General features: G+C 47.2%; 1 protein-coding gene across 2 annotated transcripts in view; it reads left to right on the forward strand.

Moving 5' to 3' along the window:
* The window catches only part of LOC142578421 (high-affinity choline transporter 1-like), an 89,463-nt gene that overhangs the window by 17,030 nt on the left and 58,450 nt on the right, over positions 1 to 13,983 (forward strand). The window contains exon 1 of one of the 2 annotated variants that reach the window (XM_075687814.1): positions 4,031 to 4,355. The exons of the other annotated variant lie outside the window; for it this stretch is intronic. The gene's annotated coding sequence lies outside the window, so the exon portion shown is untranslated. Of the gene's footprint in view, positions 1 to 4,030; positions 4,356 to 13,983 lie in introns of those variants that run through there. 2 annotated transcript variants of the gene reach the window in all.

Genomic DNA, 13,983 nt, shown 5'->3' on the forward strand with positions numbered 1-13,983 from the left:
CGCTACACGGCAACGCAAAAAGCTTTATTCTACACAAATAAACCCATGCTCTCCGGCAGGTGCGAGTAGCCAGTGCCTCAGCGATCAGCGGCAGCCGTCTTTTATTCCTTTCGGAACGGGGCAGCCTACTGCTATTCAGAAGAAAATTCAGTTTTGTTCGGCACATTAATGCATCTTTAACGCGTACACGCCACTTTGACGCGGTAAGTACTCGCGGATTTGTGACGTCGCGTGACAGGCACGGGAAGTGGGTGCAGCCCGAAAACTTTTGACCAGTAGCCGAGGGCTAATTGTGAAAATGTGGCGAATGAGAAATAACTATTTTTCTTTTGTTCGGTCCAATCATGCATAATTATTGTGTACGCGTCATATCAGATGGGGAGCTATCGCGGTTTCGTGACGTCGCGTGACCGACAGGAAAAGTGGGGGTGGTCCAAAAAAGTTTTTGGCCTATCGCGGAGTGCTGATTGAAGAATTGGAATAGAAAAGTTTGGAAAAGCTTTACATAATAGCGCCCTTGGTCTCGCGACCTTAGGCTTAGCAGCGCAACGCTGAAGCTACTGCGCCCCCGGCGGGTAAGCGTAACAATAATGTGCGGCGCAAGGTTAAAATCAACGGAAAAAACATTTCTGTGTGTCTCCTCTTATTTCTTCTGTTGATTTTAACCTCGCACCAGACATGCTTCTTAAGCTGAACGTGATTAGGAGTCAGTGGCTCATACAATATTGTGGCTTCATCATTTAGTCATAGTCGAGCCAGTAACGCCTAAAAGGTCGTAATATTTCTCATATTACGTCTTTTTTATTGCATGCTTCGTTCGCTACGCTGTGTAAGCGCATCAAGATATCCAATACTGCTGCCGATGTCAAGAGGAAAACTTGCATACATGCAAGCGGGAAAAGATTCAACATGCATACATTCAACCAACACTGGGGGCTTACGCATGGACACTGCTAAGCGTCACATTGCTAAGAAAAAAATGCGAAACGCTGAGCCAATACGATAACTATTTCCTCGGAGAAATATTACAAGGCACGGCGCATGGTCCTCTGTGTCAGAAAAAAAAAAAAAAAGGCATAAGCCACTTTCGGCGACGATGTTCGCTCAAAGTTTGTTTCTTCTGCTCGTTGCATAGAGATGCCTACGAGCATAAACATGGTTTGGAGTGAGGTCGATCAACCTGGCAGTCGTTACTGCGGCGAAACTGTAACTAAGGGATCCTTTCACGCTGTAAGTAAGCACGGCCGCCCTCGAACTTGTTATGATAGCAGAAGCCTATTCCTGAGTTCCGTAAATAAAGCAACGGGTTTGTTTATTTACTTAGAGAAGGCAACTCAAGAAGCATGCGAAAGACATTGAGCACTTTTTTTGTTTAAATTTGTATTTATTTTTCTTAGACCGCGCAAGAAATACCGGATTTAGCGAGATGGTATTTGATCGGACTGCTTCATTTCTGCCTTTGCTCTAATATTCGCTTGTTCGTTTGTCTTGAGGGAAGCGGTATTGCTTAGTGAAAGTAACAGGTGTCATGCAGAAAAGGTTCGGTTGTGTTCGGAGAAGAGGCGTATGTGTTTATAGACACCGCAAGAGCGCGGGAACAGCGTTCTCCAGCCTCTATACACACAGTGCATTAACATTTTGTTTGTCGCCGTCGTCGACGTCGTCCGGCGAAAGTCTGGCACTACGTGTGCGTGCAGCGGTGTTACGAAATGTCGAGATGTATCTGCGCACACAAAAACTAATAAAGGTGCTGTCGCCAAAATGGTATTGCTCCCCACCCTGACGTGCTCATAATGACTATCGACGGCACAAAGCGAAACGTTTAGGTGCTTCAGGCGGCAAAGAGTTAAGGTTGTAGCACACCCGCTCGTTGCTGACTCAAGCTATTTGCCACGGACGAGCAAAATAGACTTGATGAAAGGGATTACGTTATACAAACCGGATTTGAGCTTTGCGCTCGTGTGATGAGCCTCCCTCCTCCTTCGCCGGACGACAAGGGATGGTCGCAGAGAAAGAGAAGTGAAATGGGGTGAAAAACCTGCTAGGCATGTACTCCCTTACAATCATATAAGCGCGATGAGAGGCGGCGAAAGACGGTAGAGAAGTAAACTTTGCCTTGAGCCGGGAAGGACGCGTCTTACCTGGTGGTTTGGGTCTTGGTAAAGCTGAACCCGATTAAAACGAATTAAGGCTTATATACTTCAAACATCTGCAGCTCCGCGGATGTGGTAGATACGACATACAGACACCATATTTTGTTGATTCGAAACAGATTTTAGAACAAATCGCCTGTAGCAGTAGTAATTGTGCCACTTCAGCTGGATTACGTTTATAGGAGCTATATTGACAGAAGAGATCGCAAATGACAATTAGCTTACTATCAAAGTTTCACATGCGAATATTTAAATAATTACTTTAGTGCGCATGTTGCAGTTGTGCAATCGAACCCTTTCAGTGCTCGAGACATGCATATTTAAAGGAAATCTCGAACAAAAGATTTCATTTTGCCGTTCTCAAAATGGATTATCAAACCGCGTTACACATAAATAGAGTAGATAAAACCTGAAGGATTGAGTGATGAGATTGGAAAATTCTATTCATTCAAAGTGGTTTCAATTCACTCAGGTCAGGAGGAACAGATCTCAGAGGAAGATCTCTGACCTGCAAATGAGCTTAATATAGATGGATAGTTATGACGATGATGAAGAAGAACAAACTGACGATTGTACTTGCCACATCGATAGGAAGTTTATTACGTAAGTGGAGGAAGGAAGAGTTTTCCCGTAACAAGAAAATTCCCAGGAAGAGGAGGGAACGGGCTATGCCGTAAATGCTGCAATTTTGCCGCAGAAACAGGCTGGATCGGTTTGAAATCCAACTAGGCGACCTGGTTAGTACGCCACGTTTAACTTGTCCGGAGGCGTACACCTTCAAATGCTTAACACATGAACCTAATCGACAGTTTTTGTCAAGCGATTTTGACTGAACAGAGATGCCGCGTGCTTTCTTTTTTTTTTCTTTTTGAAATACGCAAAGTTTGATGCGAACGCGTGCGCTACGCGCGTCACAGCTTGTTGCTTCGCTCACAAGAAACTAGCCTACAACATTTACTCGAAAGGTCAGTTGAAGTATACGGTTTCTTTTTTTTCCTTTTTTATTCTTCGCAATACTAAATATTTGCCAAAATGCATGAAATCACCTCATATGCTCGCAAAATATAAAGTTTCATCGACATGTGCTCGGAGTTTCAAAATGTCTCGTCGAATCTTTCATCTTGTTTTCATAATCGATTATGCTTCATGGCGTGAGGATGAATTTGTGAACGAGAGAAGGGAAAACGGAAGAACAGGGCAACGGATTCCGATTTCGGTAAGCTCAGGCGGTCACGAGTTATGCGGGGATACCTCCTCGCTTTCCGGCTTACGTGCGTTCCGTTCCTCTTTCTCCGCTTTTAGAGAAGACGTGGTTTTCTCATTGTTCCTTTTCTTTTTAACACAGGGGCGCGCTGAGGCTGCAGAGCGGCGCTTCGCTACAAGGATACGATTGGCACGCTGAGTCCCACGTGAAGGTCGCGGGGCAGCCAGCGAAAAACTTAACGGGCACAAAGGGTCGATTGCGAAACTGGAGCCCCGTCTTCCACGTTCCCAGCGGCGTCCCCCTATTCCCGCAGCGCGTGGGCGGCCGGAATCGGCGCAGGCATAAAACGGGGGCGACTTTGAAGCGGAGAAGCAAAACCGACCCACTTTCCTTCTCTTCGCGGGGAAGAAAATCGTGCGCTCGACGGAGAAACGAGCGAAGAGCCAGCTCGTCCCTAGAAACCTCGCTTCTTTTCCCTCCAAGGAGCGCGGTACAAAGTCATTCGGAGGCCAACGACGTCAGCGGTGACGTCCGGCGGCCGCCATTGGCCCATAGCCCGTTTTCGTCTGCACGATCGATGCGTCCGGGCCAATGGCGGCGGCCGACCGCATGGATCGAATCCCGGCGCCCGCGAAGGGAGGCCGCGGGGACCGGGGGCGCACGACGACGGCACCTTGCCACCGCGAGCTGCTGTCCGGGGAAGCCAGCGACCCGAGGGGAGCCCGCCATCCTACAATACCTAAGACGTCTCGGAACCACTCCGCTGGGTGTGTTAGATGATTGCGCCACGTTGCAGGCTCCGAAACTTCCCATCGAAACGTACTAGCCTGCGCTGGGGAGACAGCTGCCGGCGCCATTCCCACCCGACCGCCGGCCCCTGGTAGCCGAGACAGTCACGCCGCCGTGTCCGACGACAACGCCGGTGGGACACCGCCGCTAGCGGACGGACACCGTTCACCAAGCTCCCCTCGGGGGCGCGCCTCGCCGCCTGACGCCGAGTAAGGAACCCCTGCTTCGAGCCGCGACGGCGCCGAGACCCGCACGCTGGTCGGCGGCTCTCGGGGTCGTCGGGGCCTGCGAGCGCTGCATGCTCCGCGCCTCGGCCTCTGCCGGCAGCCCCGTGGCGCGCGCCACATCAGATAACACGGGCAGCTCCGCCCTACATGTCTCGTCGGCCGGGTCAAGGCTGTGGGGAGCCGTGCGAGGCGGCTGCTCTTCCCGTCGACCGAATGAATACTACATGTGTGTGGTCGGAGCACCTTTCTCAGTGGCCGACATCGGCAATCTTACACCGGCAGAGTTAGCGAACACGCGAATCGTATAGGTCGTATGGCAGATGCCGTACAGGCGCTCGCTGGATTGATAACTTGCGGTTGATGTATGATAGTTTTCTTTCTTTATTCCTTCCTAGTGGCGAAGGTTGTTAATACAAACTTCCCTGGTGTGGTTATTTTAGATTCTACGAAGTACTGAAGATTCACGTACTTACTTATATGTCGCCTTCGACAAATGGTTAAGAATAAGAAAGAAAATTTTGCTGAAGAGAACAGTCTGGCAGTTTCTGTTCCCCATAGCCGTGGCCGCATTCGAACATGTGCAAAACGATAAAAAAAAAAGAAAGAAAAGGAAAAAAAAACACCTAGGTGCTCAAAATTAACCGGAGCCCGCCACTCATGTAGTCAAGGTTTTTATTAAGGACGTTAACCGATCGAAAACCGAAGAACAGAAAAAGAAGGAGGAAAAAAGGAAAAAAGAAAGGATCAACGAACGCGAAACGTTCGTTCATCACGCACGCACCGGAGGCAGATCAAGGCACCAGTTACGTCATTTCTCCAAGGGCGCCTCACGCCGTACGAACGGACAGCGTTTCAGTAATGAATCGCCTTGCGCAGCACGCTTACAGTCTGTCACTCGTTTTTCGCAGTACCTATCGACAGATACTTGAACGAGCACCGTTGCAGAGGCGGAGGTGACGCGTCTCTCTTCTACGTACATCGCTCCCCACCTTCCATTAGTTCCTTCTTTTTCACCACGCATGCGCTCCCTTTTAATGGCGAGCCTTCTTGAAATTCCTCAGTTTGCTTAATTTTTATTCGCTTCTGTTCTCGCTTTTTGCTCGCCCATTTCGACCCACGAGTAGCACTATCCTTTAAATGAGTAGGTGAAAAAATGTTCCAAAAGCCAGGGGAACTCATACTTCAACGTGTTGTTATCACTGGCTTTACTTAACAATAAAATATTACAAAAACATAGACGTTTAACTACCTGTGCGGGTGGCATCGTCAGTACGGAAACGACTGACGATGCCACCCGCATAGGTAGCGAAACGTCTATGTTTTCGTTATATTTTATTGTTGAGTAAAGCCAGTGATAACAACACGGTGAAGTATTAAATGAGTACCTACACATACCTTCGAAGTTGTAGAAAAAAAAGAAACATGCTTATCGCGCGCAAAAGGATCGCACTTCGAGAGTATGAAGGTTTGGAAACAGAGGTGCTTTAATCTAGTACTAAATTCGTCTCGAAATGCCGGACCTGGCGTCGTCGACGTTATCGTGACGTCATGACGCGAAAAAAAACATTTGCTGTCGCACGTCGCCTATCGATATGACTGGTACGATGGTGTGCAGTAATGATTACAAACATAAATTATAAACAAGAGTGCTACGCAGCAATCACAGGAATGGAGAGAGCCAGCGTATCGTGACAGCATGACGAATCCCCGTGCTGGGTGTATATCTAGATCGAAAATGGGTCGTGGAAACAAAAATTATGGTCAACTATGTCGAGCATTACGGCGCTCGCCAGTATTGTTTCTAAGGTTCTAGAGGGCTTGTACCTTCATTCTAACACACAAAAAATGACGATTTGAAAATATTATGTCAGTGCTCCTTTAAAAATAGCACTAGGAATTAGGAAAGTGTCCACCGTCATCTATCTTCGCTGCTCACGTCTGTAGCATCGCTCATGGCATGGCTTTATTCCGTGGAGATGCCTTTTCTATTTAGTTTTTCTCAAAGCGGGCACCGTTCAGAAGTTTTGAAGTCATTCGGTGAGTGACGGCACCTGTAGATGGGCGCTGTTGCAGCGCTTCTGTAGCGCGCCTGGCCCAAAGTCCAGGAAACGAAAATGCTTCACGTGAAATTGCAATGACGAGCGTCAAACGCCCGTAAAACTTGAAACCAAAATACTCATACTCAAGTAACCCAAGCCCATGTAGCAAGAATACGAGCTTAGTCTCACGATTATTTCATTTAATTCATTTTTATATGCGCATATGTTTACCTTTGTCGGCAATTTAGGACCTTGCTTTTTCTTTTTAAAAATTTGTAATACAATTGAATACTTCTTAGCTCAATTCGTTGTTGTTTTTTCAAACCTACTTTTTGTATTAATTTTTCCTGTCGAGCTCTACCTGCCTCTCTCTGCCTAAAGGTGAAAACGCTCTTCACGCGATCTACTCGGGCAAGTTGTGCACGAGCGTTCAAGAACGAAAACTGCCACCAAACCTCCGCACCGAGTGACAGCTATCGCTGTCGGAGCAATCGTCACCAGATTTGAGAAGTGAAACGTAAATATAATCTTATACCACATAACATAGACAGAAGCCCAATTTTCTCGTACTTTAAGTGCTCAGCCTGAAATTGAGATGTGCGATAGTGGTTCATGGTTGCACTGGTAATGTTCCTCGCGGTTTCAGCCTTGCAGAGCTGCTGGCGAAGGTCGCTCTGCCGATAAGTCACACAAGCTATCTGGCAGCCCCCTCTCCATCTCCCCCCTATCGAACGAACTTTGATAATCTGAACGAACGAACTTTCTCTGCTCGTCCATGTTTATTTGTACGCTCGAACGATGTGTGACAATGCTATCACCAACGAACTAGCCTAGCTGTCTATGTTTTTATAGCTAGCATACTTGAAAAACTAACGCTTGTGTCGCCGCTGGCCGGCAAACGTACAATTTTCGACAAAACCGAGAAGGAGATGTGTCTTTGAGCTAGCCGAAGCGCGTGCTCTCCGTGATGCTGTGGCAGATGTTTCTTCAACAAGGGTGCAGGATGTGGGCAATCGTTGGTACATCTTGACTAAAGGTGTTTGAGCGCAGGGAGATACGAGGACATAAGAAGTGCCTCCAATGTGTCTTCTTTTGTCCTCGTGTTTCCCCTGCGTTCAACCGCATTTAGTCAAGATGTTTCTCGCTGTGTTCAGGACTCTTCACATTTTAGAACAGACCACGTCTCCTCGCTGCTCAGAAATTCAGCAATAATTTTAAACTACCAATAAACGAAATACCGAAACCGAACCGGGTAGCTGCTTCGTGTGACGTCACGATGAATCGATGATGTCAGATCCTACAGTACTATAATGTAAACATGCAGAACGCGTGCTAAACACGCAGTATGCGTGGCGGTAATGCCAAAGAAGCGAAGCTGGTGATGTCTCCTGACGACACAGGGAGCTCTTACAGATTTTCCGAAGTAGGTTCATTGCGGCGATGTCATGTGAGTAGGTCATTCAGTATGATGCCCCTTTCAGAATATAGTGACCCGCCGCGGGGTCTCAATGGCTGTGGCATTGTGCTGCAGAGCACGAGGTCTCGGTTTCGATTACAGGCCGCGGCGGCCGCATTCTGACGGAGCCGGAATGCAAAAACACTAGTGTACCTAAATTTACGTGCGCGTTAAGCAACCCCAGGTGGATAAAATAAATCCGTCCCAGAGCTAAACTGGTTAACCTCCTTGCCTTTCCTTCTCCACTTTTTCTTTCCTTCCTTCAGAACTAGGCAGCGGCGATTTCAGCTATTATTTCATCGACAGTGGCGGTGTAGTCTCTGACGTCACAAACAAGGGTGGCCAGTAGAAAGTCATGAGTCGGGAACGCAACTAATGCTTAAAATTCATTTGCAGGAAAACTAAATGACTTGCAGCCACATTGTTTGGCACATATAATCGGAGTGTAAAAGCGAACGCATATTCAAATTTTTATGAAGATATGAAATCAAGCTCCACCGCGTGACACTGTATTCTTAAATTGTGGGGTTTAACGTCCTTAAAGAGAGAGAGAGAGAGAAGGAAGGAAAGGCTGCGAGGTTAACTAGACTCTGTTCAGTTTGCTACCCTATACGTGGGGAGGGGGTGGAGGAGTGAAAGAGAGAATGATAGATAGATAGATAGATAGATAGATAGATAGATAGATAGATAGATAGATAGATAGATAGATAGATAGATAGATAGATAGATAGATAGATAGATAGATAGATAGATAGATCGAAAAGACACAAGACTAGCACATTCACATGCAGTAAGCAAGGTACAGCGTATCTACAATCGGGCACTCAAGTCTGTCGCCTTCAAGTGCTGTCGAAGAGCTCGTGTGGCTTCCTGGATTCGCGAGCCGTTGAGCCCATGCTATCGAGACCTTTGCTCCTCTAAAAGACCGATCGTACAGTCTACTCAAGGCACACTGACTAGTCTGGCGTTGTTTGTCGAAGCGTGAACATTGGCATAGGAGATGATCAATGGTCTCTTCACATCTGCACTTTGCGCACCTGCGTGAGCCAGTCATTCCAATGCCATAGTTCAATGAGTAGAGACGGCTATTACGAATCACAGCCGACACAGCACGGTGGGCTAAAGGGGCGCATTAGTGGAGGACGCCGGATTTATTTTATCCACCTGGGGTTGCTTAACGCGCACGTAATTTTAGGTACACAAGTGTTTTTGCATTCCGGCTCCGTCAGAATGCGGCCGCCGCGGTCTGTAATCGAACCCGAGACCTCGTGCTCTGCAGTACAATGCCACAGCCACTGAGACCCCGCGGCGGGTCAATATATTCTGAAAGAGGCCTCACGCTGAATGACCTACTCACATGACATCGCCGCAATGAACCTGCAAAAGGTGTGCCGCGCACGCAAACCTATTTTTTTTTTTTACAGTGATAACTGTAATATTTGCCCTTGGCACTTTTGGAACCGTCAGGGGTAATCGTCGTCATTGGTATCTGTTGTAAAAGGTTTAGTGCAAATACCTTCGCATCTGTACTTAGTGCCGACTAAAGAACAACCACTTTTATTTAGCAGTGTCCAGTGTGCCTTAAGCGTCAAAATAAATTAGCCCAGATTGATTAGAGTTGTGTGCTACACGTACCCTTTAGTGAAAAGCACGTGATTTACAACGCATACGGATAGCGACCGCAGAATTTCAATAAAACCAGGAGGCCCGCCCGCGTGAACAGCCAGTCAGCGTGGTGGCTCTGGGGTAATTACACTGTATGCATAAAGGTTGTGCGCTACAAGGTACAACATTCTGAGCCCGCTATGCTGAACATTCCCAAGCTACGAAACGCAATGAAAGAAGTCTGAAAGCGGTTGGTCTCTGCAGGTGCGAAAACCATCACGATTTTGCAGTTTGCAGACAAAACTGTGGAATTTTCCCCCGTTTTGCCCAACTTCTTTTGTTTTATATTTATCCTATTCAGTATATCTTTTTTGTAAGGAATGGTGGCAGTCTCGTAATTGCTATCGCAGAATTGCGATAGCAATGATATGGACACTCCATCAGCCTAACTGCCGTCGTCATCGCCGCCGCCGGGATGTTCTGTACAAAGTACAAGCACGATAACATCGTCGCCGCGCGTCATATTCTCTATGTACGAGCGAAACTTGCGAATGTCACCCGACGATCACGGCTCAATCTGGCACGCGCAAGGGAGGAAGATGGGGAGGAAGCACGTCGTCATCCGTCGCGCACAAGGCACCGAGAGGAGGGGCGGGGTGGGTGGGTGGGTGAGAGAGGGCATTCTACTCCTGTGGCTGCTGCGTACGGTGCGGTCTCGCTCTTCAAAGCGGTCTGCGATGTCGATAAAGTGCGCCGAGGGCTAATAGCTTCGCGTGCGCTGTGAGTTCGACGGTTAGTTCACATTGGGGCGAGAGGCAGCACGAAGGTCAATTCGCTCGCTGCTGCTGCCGCGCTTCTTCACTCCAATGTTCTGACAGCGAGTTTCTGCGGTCATCGAGTGAGATGTGTTCATATTCACCTGTGCGCGCGTTACACCGTGCTTGTTAATTTAACTAGCAAGCGAATGTTTACAAGTTTATATGGCTGATAAAACTATTATCCTTACTTTCTATAGATGTGTACTAATTTGCTATCGCATTCAGTACTTCGCCTTTGGAGGAAACTGCGAGTTTTTTGTATATATTCCATGTCAGGGTACTATGTATTTTCCTCCTACAAAGAAGTGGGTAGCGCACGGCCCCCCCGAACTTATCCAACCAAATTATATTTACTGGAAACTACAGGTATGTCCAAGGGCGCAGACAAAAAGTGTATGCAAAGGGTTGACTAGAGGTGTTTGCGCCCCCTACAGATACTTGGGCTTTAAACAGCAAATTTCTCATCGAAAATGCTAATGCTTACTTTGCTTCAATAGGACCCTTCTAGCTATGCTGTTCTGATCTAGATTTATCGCTTGGATTTTATTTGTCCACGATAGTAAAAGTGTCAAAGGATCGCAGAAGAAATGCCCTTCATGTCGAACTCATGCTGTGCGGAATCATCGCCAGAATGATACACAGTCGGGAACTAAGGAAGAAAAGTGAAACTTCTATTTAATATGCATGTGAGAATTAAGCTGCAGAATATTTCAGCGCAATAACAGTTTCCGTTTCGCATTCCTCCTGCATCTTATCTCGAAATTCAAACCATATGACCTCAGCAGAGAATAGAACCAAGGAAAACATAGGGAAACTAACTGCGCTCTAATTTAGTGCAGAATTAATAATGAAAAGGGAAATGAGAGTTGTAGTAAAGACGATTTACAGCCTCTGGGAGACGAACCCACAGCCTCCGCATGGTGCCGTGCGATTCTGTACCAGTCTATGGGTACAGTGGAGGCTGTCCCGCCGGCCACTTTCTTCATTATTTGCGTATATTTTCTAAATAAAGCACTAAGTGCGGGAGAGCACCGGCCATAGCCATTACGGTGGCTGTGGAACATTCTTTCAACAGCAGACGTGACGTGGTACGTAATGCTAGGAGCGACCAACTTGCCGATAGACCATCGTGTGCTATACGTCATAACGCAAGGCTACCAGAGTCGACACCCTCACTAAGCAACAAGAGAGGAGAACCAGGGGAACTGAGAGGCTCCATCTCCGATTAGCTTCGATTGGCGTGACGACGGTGGTTAAAAGGATGGTCCGCATCCGCCACAAGGGCTGTGAGGGCTGCCACTGCTAAAGCACCCAAGGCTACATTTAGTACACATGCACACGTACCCACAAAGAAAATAGTTGGGGGGGGGGGACGGCAGCCACTCCTGTCAGTCAATTTCTATAGAGAATCGCACGCGTCGTGCAGAAGCTGCGTGTTCGGCCACCACCGGCAGTGACTAATCTTCCACTTTCATTCCCCTCTTCCTTAGAATTAAAGCCACGGTTCATTTCCCCTATCTTTCCTAGGATTCATTGTCTGTTGGCTTCACATCAGGGTAAACGAGTGCCTCGGTTCTCCTGATTCTTTCGCTTATTTCTGACTAACGACTTTTCGACACCAAGTTTAAGTGACACATTTCTGGATAAACAGTTAAGGGCATGCCATTTCATGCATTTTACAGCGAAAGCTGTATGTGACTAACATTCCGTAGTTTTTTCGGCGTCGGGTAACAGAAACGGACTTAGCGATCCATCACGCACGGGTGCAGTGCGGCGGCGCAGATGTAAAAATGCGGAACAGATTAGAACGCTGCCCATGAACAATAGCGTGGCGTCAAGGTTATCGCAGTATATAAGCAGGAGACATATCGGCGTTAAAAACAGCTGCGTTATCGATGGGGCGGACACGTATAGTTCGTGCATCCGAAGAACAACATGCGTACGAGGAGCGCCGGAGAGAACAGCAACGAGAATGTAAAAGGCGCCGGCGTGAAACGACCACCGACGAAGGACGTTCCCGCGATGCTGAACGGAAACGACAATGGCGATGAGAACAAATGACAAACATTCCACTTTGTGAAGACAGAATGTGCACAGTAGAATGTGAAGCGAAAGCTGACGACAGTCAAAACTCTCAAACGAAAAGCAAAGTGCTTTTGCTGCCATCTTCACAGAGTGGCATGATAGTCATATTTTTTGTCACATTTTGTCATTTTGTCTTGGTACGTGGATAATGATGACAGAGACATCAGAACTTATAGGGTTGGTACAAGGGGAAAGCTATAGTTTTCTTATTTTTGTGAAGGCTAGTGATGTCAGGATAAGCTTACGGTTATTTATATCGTGTTAGCAGGTGCCAGCTATAGCTATTGTGCTTCCCAATCTAAGTTTATTTCAACATTTGCAAATAAAGCGACCGTTTTTCATAATCCCGCTATATCAGGAACAGAATAAATAGACCTTGCAACGTACATATATTGAGGTTTGGACTGCGAAACATGTGGAGTACTCTTCCGTGCACTCAACATGCTAGATGCTTAATAGCCGCCTAATATAACTGTGTCCGGATTCACACCCACAAAAAGTTCTTGCACGCAAGAACTAAAAATCTTGATATACCGTTGCGTTAAGCCTTGCAGACATGCAACTCCACATTTAAGCCGAAATTGAAGCGACTTCAAGCCTGTGGGCCAAGCGCTCGCAGCTGAAGACGATGTGTGTATACATTAAGACATATTCTATAAAGACAGTGCTCCGACGTGTGCCTTGCGGAGTCACCGGCAAGACTGCTGTAGGTGAAGCTTCGTGTCAAGATGTACTTCTTACCCTTTGTTCGTTTTTGTTCTTCATCAGTTACTACCGCCTTTACCACTCCTAACATCGCAGTTTCTAGTTACAACACCATCCATTTATGCTCATGCCGCTGCTGTTGCGAAACGTTGACGAAAGAGTTTGGTGTGAGCAAGATTTGTCAGAGTGCGATCACGCTTTATTTCGGGCTCCGGTGTTCTGAACGAATATTTTGGCATGCTTACAACATGCTCTTTGCGAACATACCAGAACATCCGCGAATTAACTAAACATTGCTAGGATAATGCTCGTGCGCACATGCTAGCGACAAAGTGAGGGTAAACGCTGGTATGAGTTTGCGCTTGCGAACACGGAGGGAAATTTAACCTTTTAAAACATCAGCAGCTCGAATGAGTTTGAGCTAAATGATAAGTAATGCTTAATGCTAGCGTCTGTGCTCCTTGGGAGTCGTACGGCCTCACCCTGCCAAAGAGAGGTATGAGTGAATGGAAGCTGGTGTCGTCGTGGGCAATCGGGAGGTCACTTATCAGGCAGCCCTTGCATGACTGCGTTACTAGCATTCCTGAATAAGGTTGTTTTGCGTCGCAGTGAGTCCCCTATCGCGACGGTTAAACTAGTTTCTCTCTAACACTCTTTCTCTCATTTTGACCAACTGAGAACATTGATGGCCCTTCCTTTTCTATGCTGTTGGCTCGCTCCTCATCCTCGCCTGCACCCTCCTTTCGCTGCGCAGGCAGCAGTTTAACTGAGCTGGCTGAATAATGAATTGGTGTACAACCTTGCTACTTTCTTAACTCCCTCAGTGATCCGGTAAGACTGACTGGTTGCTTATTCCTGAGATGGCAGCCTCTCCGCGTGCCTAATGTTCGATCCGTTCCGAA

This window comes from Dermacentor variabilis, chromosome 1 (genome assembly GCF_050947875.1).
Source record: "Dermacentor variabilis isolate Ectoservices chromosome 1, ASM5094787v1, whole genome shotgun sequence".
Lineage (NCBI taxonomy): Eukaryota > Metazoa > Arthropoda > Arachnida > Ixodida > Ixodidae > Dermacentor > Dermacentor variabilis.